The 18519-nt window shown below is 36.6% G+C and overlaps 1 long non-coding RNA gene across 2 annotated transcripts in view; it reads right to left on the bottom strand.

The window, feature by feature from the left end:
• Nucleotides 1-312: 312 nt before the first annotated feature.
• Nucleotides 313-18519, bottom strand: part of LOC125699144 (uncharacterized) — a 96441-nt gene continuing 78234 nt past the window's right edge. The window contains exons 3-5 of one of the 2 annotated variants that reach the window (XR_007379442.1): nucleotides 5173-5314; nucleotides 3621-3760; nucleotides 313-718 (exon numbers count right to left, since the gene is read on the bottom strand). This is a non-coding gene — a long non-coding RNA (uncharacterized LOC125699144). The remainder of the gene's footprint in view (nucleotides 719-3620; nucleotides 3761-5172; nucleotides 5315-18519) is intronic. The other variant, XR_007379450.1, reaches the window with a different exon arrangement.

The following is an 18519-nucleotide window of genomic DNA, read 5'->3' as shown; positions in this document are numbered from 1 at the left end:
TATTTTGTTTTCAAATACAATATGCATTTGAAAGATGAAGAAATGGTTAATCCAAATAGTGAGAAGAGCTGCAACCTTTTCCAGATATTACTCTGACTAATGAAGTGAGAGGTTAAAGTAAACCAGCCAAACTATATTTTGCCATAAAATTGTGTCCCAGAACAATCTACTGAAAATGAGAAGATAACAACTGAAGCCCTGAAGGATTTGTTACTGTGACTGATTCTGTTTAATGCATTCATACAAATTGTTTGGAAAAATGACAATGGCTGTAGTTTGTTCAAGTCTGCAGATTTATTAAAAAAGAGGAATAATAGTTGGCACCATGTCAGGGGTAGCAAAGAAACACAGGGAATCTGAATAGGGTAGGACAATAGGGAGTAGGAGATCATGCGTGGTGTCCAGAGATATGATATAATGCCTTCAGGGAGGCCCAGAAAAGGATTAAAAATAACTCAAGTTTGACAAGTCCTAGGGAAGATGAATCATAGATAATGACAAAAGAAACAGCACGAGGACAGGATCACAGAATTTGTGTCCCCCGACAGTAAGAAAGTTGAAAGGTCAATGAAGAATAGGTAGGTGCAGGCACTTACACTCTATTCTCACCAAAAAATCGGACACAGACTTTGAATTTTAGAAGAATAGTCAACTGCAGATTTAATATTTTTCTAAAAGGGAGCGGTGACAATTCTTCCTCAGTCTAACCAGAACTTTCCTAGAAATAAACAGAAAATAAAATCACAAAAAATATCTACTGTTATTAGTATTATTATTTTTTTGGAGGGGATTACTAAGATTCATAACACATTTGGGAAAAAAAAACAACAGTTAAAAATAATAGCCAAGAAACTAGTCATTGACCACTATTACACATACCATGCAGTAAGGGAATTGCAGCATAGTTTTTTCTTGGCTTTTGGCAGGGTACTTTTCAGAGAGACTTTTGGGAACTGGGTTGTTTTTTTTTGTTTTTTTTTTTTCCTTTTTTTATTAGTTTGCTTTAATTTTATTTCCCTACAAAGAAAAAGAAAGGAGAAGGAGAAGGAGAAGGAGAAGGAGAAGGAGAAGGAGAAGGAGAAGGAGAAGGAGAAGGAGAAGGAGAAGGAGAAGGAGAAGGAGAAGGACAAGGACAAGGACAAGGACAAGGACAAGGACAAGGACAAGGACAAGGACAAGGACAAGGACAAGGACAAGGACAAGGACAGGCAGTGCTCATAAAGTGAAATCTCTAAAATGTGAAAGGTATCACTGCCATACCAGACAGAGCACGTACAGCAGCAAATAAACTCTCAAGAGGTTCACAGTTGGAAGACAGAAGTTTCCTCTAGTAAGACACCAGCACTCTTTTTCTTGAAAAGAACTTCTTAACATACGCCAAAACACACACAAACATTCCCTTGAACTTCAAACTGTTTCAGACATTCTTCAGCCAGGCTGGAAAACGGCTATTTAAATTATTAAGAGTGAGTGCAGAGCATTATACATTTCAGAAGGAAAAAAAAAAAAAAGAATGAGCAGTGAAAAAGAAAAAGAAAAAAAGAGGAAAGAAGAAAAAGAAAATTTACCTGCTTATATAAACAGTCGTTTAAGATGTAGAAACAGAAGAGGGGTAAAAAGAATCCCAATCAAACTGTGCCCAGAAGTAGAGAAATGAAGTACTCTGTTGTTACTGGTATTCACAGACTAAATTGTGTTGAATACAGGAATTAATTATTTTCAGACACTCATTGGCCATGGAAATATTGTAAGAAGATAATAGACAAGAAGGCATAGACAAGAAGATACATTATCTCTGAATATTCTCTTGTCCAGCAAAGCTGACTAGAGCTCACGGCAAAAGTACCATGTCTTTGATATCTTAATGATAATTAATAATTAAAAACATTGGATTTTTTTTTTTTGTCTTTTTTAACCACCTTCCATAGTGGTAAAAATTCTCAAGAGCTTTAAGTTGTAAAGCCATACTTATTTCACAGATGGTATCAGTTAGAAACATTTCTAATAAGGAAATCATATAAAAATTTCAGAAAATATTTTTCAACAATTAAATAACACATCTTCCTCTAAACAATAAGATTTTCTTAAATTAATTTTTTTCTTAAAAAGGAATGCATTGGATAGGGAAATTATGTAGCTTTTAAGAGTTTGAGTCTTCCCAGAAAGTGAAAGTACAGACTAACTTATTTTAGTAGCATAGACTAGCTATAAAATCAAATAACCAACCCACCAATGATGGAAAGAGGCCTTTTGTTTGGACATATTCATTAATATTGAATCTGCAAATTATATTAAAAACAGCATGTGAAAGATATTGATCAGAAACATCAGATTTTCCTGTAAAAACAAGTTATTAATAAATAACTAAAACCTATTTCTTGGTTGTTTTTTTTTTTCAACTCTAAAATATGTAGTTTGATTGTGTGAATAACTGCTGGGGAGACTCCAATTGAATATCCCATATCATTAATAATGACTTCAAAGGGAAGTATTTTATACAACAATCTCTGTGTATTTGTATTTAGTCTCCATTCATTAAATCACCTTTGCTCATTAACTTGAAGGTACATACTACTCTTTTCACAGCCATACTTAAAAGAGAGAGCTTTCTGACACCTTAATTATGTTACATGACATATCGCAACAATTTTGCCAAATTCTGCATTACTGAAGAAATAACTTTTGTTTAAAGAGAAACAAAAAGAAAACAAACAACAACAACAACAACAAAAAGCATAAATGTTTTTCTCACAATCCTAGTCTAGAAGTAAATGGTCAGAGTGACATTGTGAAAGTATATTCAGTCACAGAGAGCTAACTAGTAATTTGTATTAGAAAGGAAACATCAATACTCCACCTTTAGGTGTAATGTGATTGCCACACACATGCATTTGAATATTCAAAGTTATCTGTCACGTTTCCCATTTCCTCCAGAGAAACTTGTATGATCAAAAAAAGTTTTTGTTTTTCTTTTATCACGAGCAATGCCATTTAAATCTTTCACAAAATTTATTTTTAAGAAAAAACGACACTAAGTACTGAAGTAAGGCATTGAAGATGAAAAAAAAAAAAAAAAAGTAGTGAAACTGAAAATAAGAGAGAGAAAGCAGACTTCCTCCTTCTAAATTTCTGTTCTATTGGTCTGCCTCCTTTTCCTATGGCATTTCACGTTATCATGAAAGGCATAAGACAGAGTGGCTGCGGAATCCCTAATTCTTTTACAATGACTGGTGATAGTGTTACTGATGCTCGGCCCATAACATTTTGCTTTTGGGTTGCCTCTTCCAGCATAACTATCAGCACATCTACAAGAGACCCACATTCCAACAGAGAGCTTTGACTTACTGACAGAACATTCTCAAACTCAAACATACATTAACTTAAAAGAATACAAGCACAAAGAGGTATTTGCAAATTTAAATGCAATCCATAGAAAGCCATAACTGCAAAAAATTATAACTAGGAGTTACAATTCAACTGTAAGGAAAAAAGAATAAAAAACTCCAGACAGATAACATGCCAGGTCTCTCACACACATAGTTTGCACACACAGTTTGTAAGGGTCCAACTGCAACTCCAAGCTTTTCCCACAATGCAAAAATGATCAATAACACACTTACATCTATGAATTTTCTTTTGAATGGGGTTCAGGCAGACATTCCTTTAAAGATCCATCAACGTAAAATTTCTTTTCTTTCCCCTCTGATCTTAAATTAAAGCTTTCTCCTGGCCCAGAAGAAATAGGCGTGCTGTAAAATATCTGAAAGCCAACATAACATTTCTTTAATGAATACAACTCATACTGACTGGGGGAAAAATAAAACACAGTATGAATTAATTTATGCCTGTTCTGACTATGCATTTCATTGCTAACACAGTACAAGAGAAGTCACTGAAACAGTATTTGGGGATAATTTGTGCTTCTAATCTGTTGGGTTTACTGTTGGTTTTGTTTGGTTTTTTTGTTTGCTTCTTTTTTTTTTTTTTTTTTTTTTTATTTGTTTGTTAGTTTGTGGGTTGTTTTGGTGTTGTTTTGTTTTGGTTTTGGAGGGGTGAGTGGTAAATGTGCCTAATCCAGAAGTTAAGTTTTAGTTTAGTAGAAATTCACAGCATAGGACACATGAGTAGCTCAATCACTATTGATATCTACCTGCCTTGTTTCTGCTGCTAATACATCACAATTTTGTGATACTGAAGGACCATGGGCAAAGCAGAACTAAGCTGTCTCTTCCAGCTGTGACGGACTGATCTCAGCTGGCTGACAGACCTAGCCACTCTCTCACTCCCTCTCCCCAACAGGACAGCATGGTTCCTGTCCACAGGCTACAGCATCATTTCTTTCTTCTTTCCTCTCTGAATTTGGCCTGAGTTTTCAGGCAAAATTTTGCCCTCTTTCTTTCACACATTTTCCCAGAGATGCCAGCAGTTTGGCTGGCAGGCTCAGCTGTGTCCTGAGGTGGGTATATATTGGAGTGGATTGGGCACAGGTATGTCCAGCAGGGTGACATTAGAATATCTGTTATTAAGATATGACCAAGGAATAAACAAAAATACTGAAGGCTTTTATTCATTTCTGTTTATTTCAGGATGTTCTGCATTATTTATTGTCATCTTCTGTTGCACAGGTTAAATTGTCTCCTAGCTTTGCCCAAGACAAATACAACTATCAAAGTGCCTAGAGCTGAAGACGAACATCTGCACTTAGACACCTAATGAAACAACCATGGTGCCAACAGAAGCTTTTGCTTTTATGCAAAATCATTTATTTTTCTCAAAACTTAAGCTAAGCTTTCTGGGAAGATAAATTATGAATCAGATTAAGGCACTATATTTAAATAACTTGGTCCACTTAACTAGAAATCTGGGAATATTTACTGACTTTATTGAATGTACTTGGAAGATGGGAAAGTCCACAATTTTGATTATTTGTTTCTTAAATTCTACCTCATACTATGAGGCTCAGATTGTACAGTTCTGTCACTTGTATAAACACAAAGGAAGATGCAACATATGAAGTTAAATGATAATCCCAAAAGAATTATTGGAATGACTTTGAAGTGAACAGAATTGACACCAGATGAAAAACGATCCCAAAATTTAAAACTGTAAATAACGTGTACTAAACAGTGGTCTCTTTACATTATCAATATATATACTGCTAAAAGGAATTACCACTTGTATTGCAAGAAATCAAGTGCTCTTTCGTCCTGTGGGATGCAAATGAGATACTCCTCTTTGGAGAATTATTGAAACCTGATGACAAGAAGCAGATAAAGTAAGATGCTCTTAGCTTAATAGGGGCTGTGACATGCATCTGTAAAAGAAGCAGAAGACGAGTGAAATCAGCCTTACATGCTGACAGATGAACTTCAGCTTATCCTAATATTTTCTTCTAATACCAAATCCACTTTTAGCTCTTTTAATACTAGAAAGATGGTTGCCCAGGACAAGACGTGTTGTTCTCTCTAACTCTTTGAAAGAGTTGCTCTTTCTCAGGTGCTGTACAAATAACATTGATCGTGAAAAAAACTGAGACGTATACTATAACAGCCTTTTTTTTTTTTTTTTTTCCCCAGAATACAATCTACCAAAAAGATATTTTAATAGCTGCTTTCTTCCTTTCACATTAGAATTTACCGAAAAGCAATCAGTTGCATGGAATTTGGTGGAGTCCAACTTTTGACTCCATGGAGATAAAAGCAATAATAGATAAAGAGCTGGGATATTCTCTTCACTCAAATTACCTTTGCCAAGAATGTTTTTGACTATGAAAACAAGTGCAGGAAAAGACTATGAAAATCATCTTAAAAAACAAAAAAACAACAAAAAAAAAACCTGTTAACGTTCATTCCTTCTTTTAGGATTTTCAGTAAAGGTTATGACAGTACTGTGGAAGCAACACAGAGAGCACAATTAGCTCTCTATTAGCATTAAAAATTACAGAAGGTATGATGTACACATCCAGATGCTGATTTCCACAGCACAAATCATTCATTCTGTCCCAAATCCTAGAAGTAGAATGCAGATTTAGCTATGTGGTTCAAGCCTCTAATCCGGTACACATTTTCTGTTACATATGTCTCCAGATATGCAGAATATAAAAAAAGGACTGATTTAGGAAAGTTTGCACACAGAAGATCAATCATGTGAGATGAAAGGAGAACCACTGATAGGAGCAAGAGACAGAATTAATGTAACCAGTTTGATTCACAACGGCGAGCCAAGCATAAGCATAGAAATCAAGTCTAAAGAAAAGATGACAGCACATGGGCATGTGTTCCTAGGAACAAAGATTTAGCCACTATGACTGTGTAGTCAAGAATCACAGAATTATCAATGTTGGAAAAGGTCTCCAAGACTATCCAGTCCCTCACTACATCTAAATGTTTCTTGAATGCTTCCAGAGTCGGTGACTCCACCATCTCCCTGGGCAGCCTGTCCCAGTGCCTGACCACTCTTTTGAAGGAGATTTTTCTAATATCCAACCTGAATCTCCCCTGGCACAACTTGAGGCCATGCCCTCTAGTCCTATCATCAGTTACATGGAAGAAGAGGCCAACCTTCACATTGCTCCCTTCAAGTACTAGTAGAGAGTTCTCCCCTGAGCCCTCTCTTCTCCAGACTAAATAATCTCAATTCTCTCAGCCGCTCTTCATAAAGCCTGTGCCCCAGACACCTCATCAGTTTCCATGCCCTTCTCTGGACATGCTCCAGAGCATCAGTGTCTTCTAGTGAGGGGCCCAAAACTGAACACAGTACTCAAAATGCAGCCTCACCAATGCTGAGTACAGAAGGAGAATCACCTCCTTGTTCCCGCTGGAAACACTATTTCTGATACAAGCCAAGATGTCATTGACCTTTTCAGCTACCTGGGAACACTGCTGGCTCATGTTCACCTGAGCATTGACCAATGGCTCCAAGTCTGTTTCCCCTGCACAGTCTTCCAGACACTCTATCCCAAGCCTGTAGCATTGCCTAGGGTTGTTGGGGCCAAAGTGCAGTACATGGCCCTTGGTCTCATTAACAAGCCTCCAATCCTCAGACACCTCTCTGGTTGACCAAGAACACTGCCAGGTGATGGAAAGTGGCTTGGTCATTACCTCCACCAGCTCCCTCAGCACCCCTGGGTGGATCTCATCCAGCTCCATGACTTGTGGCAGTCCAGGTGGAGTAGTAGGTTTCTAACTGTTTCCACAGTTCATTCTGCTCACCATCTGAGACTTCCAGGTCAAGGGATAGAGTATCCAGCAGATAACTGGTCTGACTTTTAACGACAGATATAAAGAAGGCAATGAGAACCTCAGCCTTTTCCTTATCCTCAGTGGTCATATTCCCTACCACATCTAATATAGGCTGGAGATTCTCCTTAGCTCTCCTCTTACTGTTAATATATTTGTAAATTTTTTTTGTGCTCTTTTACCCCAAGTAAACAAGTTGAGTTCAAGCTGGGCTTTTGCCTTCCTAATTTTCTCCCTACAAAGAGGGTTTGTGTCAAAGAAGACAACCAAGCAACAGGTGTCTGCGACTGAAAGACAATCTGCAGAAGCAGTAGGAGGATGGATGGAGCCAAGATGAAAAGACTACCCTACAACACACACCGAAGAAACATGCGGGAAGTAGCAGATAGGGCAGTTTCAGTGAAGTAGATTGGAAAAGCTTGGAGAAAATACAAGAACCTGAAGGGTAAGAGCTGCAGACAGCAAATATAGAAGTTATTTAAGGAACTGAGAGATGAAGGATTAACTGGATAGCATTTAGATACGAAGGGGTCAAGAACAAGCTTAATATGCCTATGACCACAGAATGTGTTTACAGGAAAAGAGAATTTGATTCAAGTTAGGATGAGCTGAGGAACAGAAAGACAGGTACTGGTACTGATTCTTAAGAGTTATGGACAAGCTTTAAGACTATCTGCCCCAGAGAAGTTGCATTTTTCATAAACAAGAACTTCTTGAATAGCCTGGAACTTTGTAAAGATTCAGTCTTTGTTAATATATGGATCAAACTCACAGATGAGATTTGAGTGTGAAATATTCCATCCGGCCTGTAGCACTCACCAACCTTTAGACAGAAAAAATAATAATGTGGTGAAATGGGATATGCCATACACCATCTGGCAGCTGTGCAAACAAGAAGAAGAACCCTATGAAGAACATTATTACACGTTTGGGGACCTGCTGATTACATTGCTTGTCTAAGGTTAGACATTCTGGTGTATAAAACTTGAGAACATAGTCTAAATCATGGATAATTTAATAGGTTACACATGGACTTCACCTCTAGTTTATTCATTCTTTTCTATTTAACAATACATCCCTTCTTAAAAGGCTGTGTTCTTTTATGGTAAATGGTTTAAAGAGCTGCTCATTTGAAAGTGACAAAATTGAAAGGAGCAATCCTCATTTTTCTACAATAGTAGGAATGTGCATAGTAGAATACCAAAACAGTCAATATTGTCATATATATCCAAAAGCTCATGTTTAAAATTAATATATCACCTCCAAAATTGGCAAATCATATTCCCTTTAATATATATATATATGTATATATACATATACACAAGTTTTTATTCATGTATTTTTTTTCTTCACTTTATGAAGGAGAAAAACAGAAAGTGATTAAGGAGAGTGTGTTAATAAATTTTTTTTAAAAAGCTCTTTAAACTAACAAGCTTATGGATTTTGAAGGACTGCCAGGAGAGTCATTAACAGAAAATACTCAAAAGGCACTTAAACCTGTTCTCTAGCTACAAAAGATTTGTTTCTGTCACCCTACAAGAAAACAAAACAACAGAAGACTCCTGCTTACTCCCTAGCTGGTTCCCCATGTTTGGCAGCACATTTCAATTACCCATTCAGGCCCTTCTTCACTGTCAGTAGTCGCTCTTCTGCTCCCACTCCATCCAAGAAAAACTCAGCTTTTCTTTACCTATTCCATGTTGACAATCTCTTCCACTTAAAGCCATGACTTCTTATTCGTTCTTCACACCATCACTACCACTAGGGCTCTGAGTTACATCGTATCTGACTTACACATGTTCCTCTATGCATTTCTGCATTCTTTTCCAATCTCCTCTCACTGCTTCACGCCAAATTCTTCTTTTTGAAATGCTGCAACAGATGGTGCTTTGGAGAATGGGCATCAGGTGCACAGTTAAGATGGTCAGATCTGAAATTGCATATTGAGATGATTTTTCCAAATATGTAGAGCATTAGGTGCTACTCTATCTTGGGAACTAACCTCAAGCACTGTGATCCCACTGTTATAAGTAGTAAATGATCACAGCATCACTGTGAAGAAATTCTTCCTCTTATTTCCCCTATGAATGTGGGAACATTATCGTGTAATATTGATTCATATCTTCTTTCGTGATGTCTCAGGATAGCAAAGCACATTGATTCCAAGTCAGTGAAACAACATAAAATGAGTTTTCTATAGATTTCTGTCTCAGGTCTTCTATGTCATCCCCACCACAGTACCTTCATATCCTTTTTATATCTCCTAGCCTCCTCTTAAGTTTCTCTGCCTCATGCTATCTTACCTGTGATTGTCATAATGCGAGCTTTTTCCTATGTATCCCTTCACCTCTTAAAGACTTTGCTCTCCTTCTATGACTTCTGCCCAAAATGTTGGGCTGGCTGGCTGACTTGGCTAAGAACAGTACACATTGCTATCACTCCAGTCTTCCATATGCTGATCATCCTGATGGGTGCTGCCTTGGTTTTTCCAAGCGTAGATTTTAATTTAGTCCCTTCTGATTGCAGATCTGTCAAATTTGTCATGTGGAATGACTGCTTAAGCCTCATTTCCTTAGGAAACCAGTTGAAACACTTGACTCCCTTTTTTTTTAAACTGGATTAAATAACTGCAAGATGGATGATATAGCAGCCGGACAAACATGACCTGGTCAGGAATGGCGCCAGGTGCTCCTTTCAAAGGTGGGGGAAAATCATGCACAGTGTTGACTCATCTTTCAGCCCTCATGGAATCTCATAATTGCCCAGTAAATTATATACCCCTGCTTGATATTCTCTCCCACCCTCCTCTAACACCTTCCTCGCTCATGCATTTGCATGCAACATCTACTTGTCATCCTTCACCTAAAATACCTACAGCAACAAATACAAAAAGCTATAGCTTCTGTGGCATCAAGGACTGACTTTTCTGGAGGTGGGCTACAACACACAAATAATAGAACAGAGAAACATGGTAAAGTTCCAGTTAATAATCGGGGTAAAACTTCAAATAATGAAATATCATTTGATAGAACAGGGAATCTACTAAAAGCTGGAAAATAAACCGAAATTGCCTGAGTATAAAAGTTTTTTGGATGTAATAACAGAGGAGCAGCAGTAGTAAATTACAAGTTAACTGACAGAGCACTATTCTCATTAGCTCTTAATTTAACTTAACTTGGAAAGTATTCCTTTTTTGCCATGTAACATAGAGAACACGTAGCAACATTGCTTTTCTTCCATGGCATTCAGCAAAATAAATTAAAAATATGTTCTTAATAGTTCTCAAAGCCTAACATAGTATTTAGAAGCTTTTTTGTGTTAGCTAAAGGATGAAAGAAATACTCAATGAAATGCTGATTATAACTCCCTGCTCAAAACAGAAGAAACACAGATTTTGTACATTTAATGCTGAAAAAAAAAAAAGAAGAAAGAAAGAAAGAAAAAAGCAGTTTTGATGCCTCACATCCTTTCAGCAAAAGATTTCTGAGAGCTTACAAATCTTAATTGACCATAGCAACACATGTCAGGAAAGGTAAGTAGTGTCATTCCTATGCCAAGGAGGAGAAAAGAAGTACAACAGGAAGGAGCAATAGGTCAGGCCTGGACAGCATGAAAGGCTGGATTAGAAGGCAGGCATTTCTGGTTCTCAATCCATGCTTAAATCACTGCCCCAACAACAACAGAAAAAAAATTGTTGGCCAAATTTGATTGAATTTGAGAGACCATTCTATAATCAATCATGACAGGGTTAATTCTCCTAAACTCTCACTAGCAGATGCTAATCTGCCCTGCAGTACATCCACGATAATTACAGATGGAAATCTCAAAAAAGCTTCTAAGTGAAGAATTCTGCACAGCCTTCTGTTTTATTCCTTTTTTCTACCCTCCCTGTACATTGGTAATAAATAAATAAAAAATACTAAAAACCTTTAACAAACAATTTAGCTTAAAAAAAAAAAAAAGAAAAAGAAAAAAGAAAAAAAAACAATATGAATACATGGAAAAAAAATTGAATACATGAAATATATTGCATCTAGAAAAGCTAAAGAGTATCTAGATGGATTAAAATAACACAGTAAAACTGTAAGAACATAACAAGACTAACTGGCACTATGAGGGAGCAGAGAGCTCCAATAAAAGGAGCTACATGAAAGAATACTCCAAAGAATACTCCAAGTGACTCACAATGTCGCTTCTAGCTCCTTTCAATCTGCTCTTCAGTAGAAAACAACAGAAAGGGAAACTGGGTCCCACTTTTTATAGGACTACTTTCCCTTCCATCTAACTCCATAGCTACTTGGATCTCAATTCATTTTCATCTAACAAAACAAAACCAAAATAATAACCACAAACACCAGAAACCAACACATAAAAAAGACATTTATTACCACACTTCTTTCAATTTCTGGAAACAAACATTTCCTTGACTCAAAATGAGTAAACAAACAAAACCCTAATGCCATAAACATATAAGTTCTATATAAAACATCCATGAAAAAAAAAAAGCCTTTAGCAAAAAATGAAAAGTTTTGAAAGAGACAGATAGAATTTAAATTACAGAATCAAATATATAGTGGGAAATGGCGCTATCAAATCTTATCTCCTTCTAATAGGAATGAAACACCTTTAATAAAGGCAAAGGCCATCACATTTTTTCCTCCAAAATGCAATTTCTTTGTTTCCTGCTCTAGAGGGATCGCCCTCACAGCTTCTGAGTGCTGAGTTCTCGTGCTAAGTCCCATCTCACTCAGCTGAAGCACTGTTTGGGGCTGCATCCAAAGCAGTGCAGCCAGCAGGTCGAGGAAGTTGATACTGCCTCTCTGCTACGTGCTGGTGAGAGTGAGACCTCACCTGGAGTACTGTGTCCGGATGAATAAAAACTTTTTTTTTTTTTTTTCTCAGTACAGGAGAGACATGGACCTGTTGGAGCATGTACAGAGGAGGGCCACAAAAATGATCCAAGGGATAGATCACCTCTTCTACAAGGAGGCTGAGAGAGCTGTGGCTGTTCAGTCTGGAGAAGAGGAGGCTCCAGGGAGATCTGATAGAGGACTTTCAGTGTCTAAAACGAGCTATAAGAAAGAGGAGGACAGACTCTTTATCATGGTCTGTGATTATAGGACAAGAGGAACGCTTTTTAAACTAAATGGGGTGAGATTTAGATTGGATATAAGGAAAAAGTGTTTTTTTACTGTAGAGGTGATGAGGCACTGGAACAGGCTGCCCAGAGAGGTGTTGGAAGCCCCATTCCTGGAGATATTCAAGGTCAGGGGCTGAACTGGACTCTCAGCACTTTCATCTAGCTGTAAATATCCCTGTTCACTGCTGGGGAGTTGGACTAAATGGCCTTTAGCTATCCCTTTCAACTCAAACAATTCTGATTCTACTTTCTCCTGTCCATGGATATCTGTAAGGAAATGTACTTTTAATCATTTTTGAGACTTCGGCTTTATTTTTAATTTTGGTAAAGGTTGGATGCTAAGATTTCAAAATTGTTTGGGATGTGAGAAGAGACAGACTGGATGGAACAGAACACCAAGAACACTTCATTTCCATGGGACGTAAGCCTAGAAAAGCACTGCCTGGAAGTGGCTCCTGACACATGGCTGGAGTCTGGGCTCCAGAGCAACTGACATTAACTTAGCGGGGAAAAAAAAGAAAGCAAACAACAAAGGTATCAAGGCCTCCTAAGCCTCACAACTAAAAGCCAGTTATTCTTAAAATGAAACAAAAATAGAAAAACAAACAGTGGCACAGCTGTTCATTCTGTCCAGCCAGAGAGAAGATTCTCCAAGGATCCTTGTGGTTTCACACAGTCTTTCTTTAGATAATCTATTTCATAACGTTTGTCACAATGTTTTTTATGTTTCAAAAGACGATGCTGCTGGTGATGCCCATTTGTGTCTGTGTGAGGAAGACATGCAGTGAACAAATGCACAGATCCTCAGGCTGAGTGAAGCACCTACCTACGTATGTTTATCATGTTATTTGTAGAGCCTGGCAGCAAACAACACAATTTAATGAATGGAGAGGTGCAAAACTCCAGAGTTTCATCACAAGTTAAATATTTTATTTCAGTGGCACTAAGGTCAGTAATGCATAAATCTAAAAACATGCCTCCAATTAAGTGATAAAGCTAATTGGATCTGAGTTTATTTCCTGATAATAGCCTGCACTGTTGAGATAAATGGCTAGTAGAAGCCGAGGGAAGGATTTCTCTTCTTTAATCTCCCATTAAAGCACAAGCTTTGATTTGACTTGATCGAAACACAGTTTTTAATGTTTAAGGTGTATTGAAACAATAGAGACTAAATTACTTTCATCAGTTAAGATGTAAGAAACCAAAGTGAGCTGATATATGACCATCAATAAATTCCCAGGCTTCATTTTATTCATTCAAGTGCTGAAAGAAGGAGAACTCTAGGAAACTAGCAGAGTGATGCTGCCCTTGCTGTAGTTTAATTTAAATGCACTGGCATATTTTCTGGTGAAAAAGATTAAGAAATACTAGAACATTAAACTTTCTGGTGCAAAATAGAGACAAACAAATGATATAAGTATTTCTTAAACATTCACAGTTTCTTGCAAAAAAAGTTAACATAATCTCACTTAGGGAGAAACAAAATGTGAGTAAGAAATTCTCCAATTAGTATTTTAAGGACATATTTCACTTCAAGTGCATAAATGGTCTCATTCACTTCGCTATTGAAGTATCTCACTGTATTACGTCAAAGTGCTAAATACACCTCAGAATCAACTCCTAAATTTCCAAGTGTAACAGCAGGAAAGAAAACATGAGTGCAAAACCACAGAACTGAAGCAGAAATGTCTGCCTGATTCCGAAGTGTTGGCTCTGAGAAGTACAATTTTCCCAGCGGTCTCAGTAACGGGTTAACTCAGATGGCAAACAAAGATAATTCAGATGTCAACATTGTTAATTATTTAATTGCTCATAAAAGCACAATTGGTGCAGACATAGTTATGAATGACATCTCATTTCCGTGACAGAGATGGGGGGAGGGAGAGTGGCTTTGGAAAATATTTGGAAAATTTCCTCCTTGTCAAGGAAGAGAAAGCAAAAACATCAACAACATTCTTTTACAGTATGTGTAATAAAGTCTGATCAGCAGCAGCTATACATTTCCTGGAGTAATTACTTTTCCCCACAGGTCTACCATTCTGAATGAGTTTATCCAAAATGTAATACACTGTCCTGCCAGACCTCTGATTTGGTCTGATTTTTAACCGCAGTACATCTAAGCTGATTAACAAAAATATCCTGCAATGGCAGAAGTGATTTTTAAAAGCATCTCTGAACTGAAACAAAAATTTTCACAGATATAGATTTATATATATATATATATATATTTTTTTTTTTTTTTTTTTGGGGGGGGGGGGGGGGGGAAGGGGAGAGAAACAGAGGTGCATAACTATCTCTGTCTCTAAAATGGTGTAAAGCAATGTATTAATAAACATCTAATTTCCAGAAGAACTGAAAGGGCAAGTAACAAAGGATTTTTGATTCCACAACAGTGAAAAATCAGTTTCCCTTGAGCAAACCAGGCTAAGAGAAAGTACCTACCTAACTCTATTACAACCATCACCAAATATTTTCAGCACTAACATTCATTTTATTATGGTTAACAGACCTGCTTTTGTGCTTCATTGTAGTACATCCTATGCAAGCTTTCTACAATTAACAGAGCATACTGATGGACTCATTTAAAAAAAAAAAAAAAAAAAGCAGTACAGATTTTTGGCTGATTTAAAATGTTAAGTATGGTTTGTTTCAAAATGCTAACTCAAGCTTTTTTTTTTTTTAAGCTCTCACTTTGAATCAAGATAATCATCAATTTAAAAAAAGATTATAAAATTGCAAACGAAATGGCATTGAGTTAAATTAGAAAGTGCTGATCAGTAATGCTTGTGATGCATTTGAGTGTGCTAAAAACATTCCTATTTGTCTACAAAATACATATGCTTCCATAAAATTAAATATTTTCACAGAATTTTTATCAGAAAATTTGGAAAAAAAAGTTTCACCTCTAAGAATAATAAAGCCATCTCACTTTTGTCTAGATCAAATGGGAAATCAGTTTCCCTTTTAGGAATGCCTAGAGAATGAGAGAATGGAGGGAAGAGGCTCAGGCTGTGTATCTCTCAGACTCAGCAGTTACCTGCCATAATCCACTCTACAGCCCTGTCCCATTTCTTCAAGGGAAGAGAAATGTACAAAGCAACTCCAAGTAAAGTGAAAATACCTTTTCAGTGTAGCTGGCAGTGACAATCTGGTTAAAAAGATATGGTTATTTTTATGATCATTACTAGTTCCGCATGTGAATCAAGAAAGCTGAGAATAAGGCTGCTTCCACGTATTCATACATCACCAAGGCCCTGCAGCAATCAGGCTGGTTCTGCTTTATCCTAGCATAGCAGAGAGCACAATCAGTCTTAAGAAGTACAACACATCAAGTCCCACAAAAAATATTGAGAACTTATTTGAAGCCCTCCACTGAGAAAAAAAAATAAAAAAGTCATATTTTTCCACGGGAGACTTAGATTATTTCTAAATTAACAGGTAGTCTAACATAATTTAGATATTATTAAGTCAAAATGTATGGCCAAAAGTATTTTGGCTGAAGGATTTCTTCAAAGAGAAGTAGTTCCTAACATGGATAAACCTTAGTGAATACTTCCTATTACCTCATTAGCATGTTTTCTGACCTCTGGACTTGAAAATCTGTTGCACAGTCTGGATTCCTAATCTTATTTAAAGCTGTATTTAAATGCAGAATACCTGATTAGCCAGCGTCTTTTGTGCTACACTACCACACATGTTTCATGCTTTTATACTGAAAAGTGTCATCCACTGTTTTTTATTTCTCTGACCTTCAACTGAAAAAAGCAAGCACGATGGGATAATATGCTGTGCATTTTTTACTGATAATTTGAGGACTTCTTTTTATAAAAGTAACGTAAAATTAAAAATGCTCTTTTCTCCAAATGTTTCCTGGACTATTTAGTGCTGCACCATATTTCTTGTATATCTGAACTGACGTGATGCCAAAGTGTCTAAGTAGGATAACAAAGTTCCTAGATGCTTCGAGATGAAAATTTGTCCACATGAAAGAGAATCTGTCTGCAGTGCTTAGTAAATCTCACTAATTTAAATCATGATGCCTGGCATCTACTGTACACAGAGATTGTACAATTAAATTAAAATACTTAAGTCAGAGGTATTATAAAATCATAGACTCACAGTACATTGTATTGGTTTCATTCAAAGGTTATAACCTCTACTTTCTATGTTCTATTCATCATAATTCAATAAATGAGATAATTTGTGCTAGGCAATATATTTTTTCTTTCTGTAATATTAGAAAGTCTATACATTTCATACATTTCTTAACCTGATTGGTACCTTGCCATGCAAATTGCATATTGTGAGCAAGTATTCCTAAAGTGAAACACTGAGAATGACGAATGACTGAAACATACTTCTCATGCTTTCAAGCCACAAGTATATCATACAAATTTTCACAGTGGCTGCAAATGCAAGGAAAGTGGCATAAAAACTACTTGCAGATGAGAAACTATTAAAACCGGCTTTACTTTTATTGCTTTCCATTGTGTTAAAGATCGCTCGCCACAATTACTATGACTTTGGGATGCATACTTTTTTTCTGCTGAATAAAGAGAAGATAACTGTGTTTCTGCAAAGCATAAGGTCAACATTTAAGCCTTGGCATGCATGGTTTTTCAACTTTGTCATGCCATGCAGTTACCTTTAAGAAAATTCTCAGATTCAGCAATTCAAGATACTTGCTATAATGAAGCACCGAATAAAAACATTTATCTTCTTTGTACAAGTACCCCAAAGTAACATATCTATTAATATATGAAAATATGTCTATACTTAGACTCACACTAATGTTTTTGTACTACTGTGTAGTGTGCTATAGATATCAATTCAGAGCAGCCTTTGAGAAATGTAACTGTTTATTTCCTACTGAGTTTCATCAGGGATAGTCTTTAAAGGGTACGTGCTGATTATTACTGTATGGGTTTATGATTCAATTTGTGACCTACATGTCAGAATAAAAGCCATGGAGTAAGAGGACTCAATTAACATCATCTGCAAATAATTTGCAACAAGGAATACTAGTAGCATGATACCAATCCCTAAACCTCAGATTTTTCTGAATCAAAGTACACATGTGGTAATTAACTACTAACTGCCATTAATGATGCCAGTACTTAAAATGGGATTAAGGATTTAACATTTAGGAGAAAAAAAAGACTGAGACACTTCTAAAAATCAGTTAAACCCTTTTGAAAAAGAAAATTGAAACTATCTAGATTGAAAACAAAAGTCAGAACATGGAACCTCTTTCTATGCAACTTGGGGCTTAATTAAGCTGAGTAACAAAAGATTTCTTTACTCTGATATACCAGCCTGATTTCGTGTTTAGTTCTTTACCAATACACCTGCCACTAATCTCAGTCTCTAATCGTCTGTATATGAGTTTGAATCTTTTTTGAAACATTATTTAAGGAGTTAAGCAACAAATCTACAATCAAGAGCTAATTAAGTGATGCTGCATACTGCTGTGTTACTCTCTTTTTTCCCCTAGAAAAATAAATATAATTTCCAATTTTGTGATATATAAACATGAAATTTTAATCTGCTGTTGCTTCATAAGGCACTTGGTAATTGTGTTTTCCTTGAACATTAATTATAGTTCTAATACTTTCTTTCTCTGTGCTGGCAGTTGCTCACAACACTGATCTGATTTTCATATGCCTTCCTTCAAGACTTCCTAATTCACTGCTGAGGGCTGACTGAAAAGGAATATTATGCCTTTAAGCTAAATGCCTCTGTGTGTTAATAAGCAAGTGTTCTACGGACACATGATTTATAAATTCGCACACACAGATCGGTACATTTTCATTCCCCCGAATGCAATATCTGGCAGAATATGTTGCAGTAGCAAAGCTTCAGGGAAGGGAAAAAATACAACAGAACAAAGCCCCACCCTTCTGTTCTGGCTATGCGGACTGGTGGCCTCTCCTTGCGTGATCAAAACAAAAGGAAAAAGCATGACAGATAATCCCTGAATACCCAGCCTTTAAATATGCAGTAGCCTTACGCACGCAGAAGCAAGTTAGGTAAATGCATGCATTATCCAAAGTGGAGGTGTAGAATCAAAAGACATGAGACTCCATTTGGCCCTGACTTGAAATTATTTCAAACTTCTATTATACAAGCAGAAATTTAACA

This window comes from Lagopus muta, chromosome 1 (assembly GCF_023343835.1).
Source record: "Lagopus muta isolate bLagMut1 chromosome 1, bLagMut1 primary, whole genome shotgun sequence".
Taxonomy (NCBI): domain Eukaryota; kingdom Metazoa; phylum Chordata; class Aves; order Galliformes; family Phasianidae; genus Lagopus; species Lagopus muta.
This window is presented reverse-complemented; position numbering and strand designations above follow the sequence as displayed.